General features: G+C 34.6%; 1 non-coding gene across 1 annotated transcript; it reads right to left on the reverse strand.

Annotated features, from left to right (window-relative positions):
* Positions 1–1,550: 1,550 nt before the first annotated feature.
* LOC122121097 lies at positions 1,551–1,653 on the reverse strand. The gene has a single exon (XR_006149885.1). It is a non-coding gene; the product is annotated as a U6 spliceosomal RNA (small nuclear RNA).
* Between the last annotated feature and the right edge of the window lie 739 nt (positions 1,654–2,392).

Below are 2,392 nucleotides of genomic sequence, written 5' to 3' on the forward strand. Positions count from 1 at the left end.
AACTTATCTATCATATACACATAGTTTTTTCAACTTTTCTGCTTATCCCAGACATATACTAGTTATTGCAAATAAGGGATACCATGGGACCTATGTTTCTTTGGACTTGGCTTACATCAGTTAATATAATTTTTTTCCAAGTCTTTCCATTTCCTAACAAATTGGGCAATGTCATTCTTTCTGACGGAGGCATAGAATTAATATATATACATATATATATGTATATATATGTAATATGTGCGTGTGTGTGTGTACACATATACACACAGAACATTTTCCTTTTTTGTTTTTTAGAGCAACTTAGTTTTCCACCTTCATCATTTTTTCAAATGTTTTTCTTGTGATTAAGTGGTTACATAATTTCCCAAATTTCACAATATTGTGGGATAGTGATGCTTAGTTAAAGTCACAAACACATTCTAACTTTGATGGAGTAAATTGTCTATCATGGTCTACAACATTTATGAGTTCTCTGAGCTTTGCAATAGAGTTATTTCTTCCATATGTATACTTCTTTTGTTTTGAAATATGTACATTTCTTTTGTTTTGCAGAGCATCAGCTGTTCCCTCTTTCCCACTTGTTCCCTCCTTCCCTTCAGTGACAGTGAGTTGCTTATTTCATTTTGGTCAATGTCCATTGCAGCTGATGGATCCAGCTGTTGTATGTTTTTCCCTGATTCCCTCTAGTTCTGTGTCATCTTCCTGGTTTCACTTCAGTGTGCACATTTGATCAGCAGAATGGGGTTATTTAGTAGTGATTCAATCAGATGAGTGGAAGTCCTTGGTTTCTTAAGTGTTGTTAATTTTGTCATATCACCTTACATTTTGGATTTAAAATCCACTTATCACGGAGACCATGTGCTGTTTGTCTCTTTGCTTTTGGCTTACCTCACTCAACATGATTTCTTGTAGGTTGATTGATTTCCCTGCTAATGCCATTATTTTGTCCTTTCTAATGACTGGAAAATATTCCGTTGTGTATAGTTACCACAGTTTTTGGATCCATTCATCTCTGGTGGGACATATGGGCTGTTTTCATATCCTGGCTACTGTGAACAGTGCTGTGATAAACATGGAGGTGCATGTGTCCTTGAATATTGATACCTGTTGTTCTGGATAGATGCCTAGAAGTGGTATGAGTGGGCCATAAGGAGCGTCAATATTTAGCTTTCTGAGGACTCACCAGACTGCTTTCCAAAGTGGTTGAGTAAGTGTACATTCACACACACACACTCACACACACACACACACACAGAATGTTTTCTTGATCCATTCTTCTACTGAGGGGCATCGGGGTTGGTTCCATATCTTAGCTATGGCAAATAATGATACAATAAACATTGCTGTGGTGGTTGTTTTAGTATGGACTTGTTTGTGATCATTTGGATGAATGCCCAAAAGTGGGATTGCTGTGTAATAGGGGAGCTCTATGTGGAGTCTTTTGAGGAACCTCCAAACTGCTTTCCAAAGTGGATGAACAAGTGTACACTCACACCAAGAATGCAATAGGCTTCCCTTCTGGCCACATCCTTTCCAGCATCTGTTGTTTTAAAAATATGGAACGATTCACTAAGTTGCATGTCATCCTTGTGCAGGGACCATGCTAATCTCTATATGTTCCAATTTTAGTGTATGTGCAGCCAAATTGAGCACAGAACATTTTTTTATATGTAAAGTGTAATTGATTTTCTTAAACTAGACAATTCAACCCAAATAAGTTAAAAAGAATTGTGAAATTTTAGAACCATGTATTTCTTACATAAGCACACATTTAAGAATAAAGTCAAGATTGACATGCCAAAAACAAAATAATTCCAGATATTTGTTGTTCATGAGATGTGTAGGAAGAAGAATTCAATTATTCTACACAAGGCACCTGTCATAATGATCATTGCAGCAAATGTTAAGGTTTGTTAAAAGTTTTAATGTTTTAAATATGCTTCATTTTGGGATTTGCTTATATATGGCAAAATCAAGACTGTTCGCAGGTCATAAAATTTTTCGATAAAGTATATAATTTTTCTGGTAGCATGTACTAGTAAGTATGTACATTTCATAGTTTATAGAAACTTTACTAATGATAAGTTGCAAAGACTGTGTAAAGAAGAAGAGTGAAGAGGTAAAATTTTAAGTACACAGTTTCTGTTAAAACTTTAGGGCTCCCTTACGTTATATGTTTGTGATGAACAAATAATGATATAAACCACATACAAATGGTGAGATGAACTATAAATAGTAATCTTAGTGGGTAAATTTAAACGCTACCATAGCTTTAACCAGATTTAAATGTACAAGAATATGAGAAAATAGTAAAATCAACTGTGTACACTTCAAATACTGAAAACCCTGGTAATTGCTTTCTTTTTTATTTTAGTAATCATTAATATTTAAT

This window comes from Dipodomys spectabilis, unplaced genomic scaffold, assembly GCF_019054845.1.
Source record: "Dipodomys spectabilis isolate Male_0828 unplaced genomic scaffold, ASM1905484v1 ptg000183l, whole genome shotgun sequence".
Taxonomy (NCBI): domain Eukaryota; kingdom Metazoa; phylum Chordata; class Mammalia; order Rodentia; family Heteromyidae; genus Dipodomys; species Dipodomys spectabilis.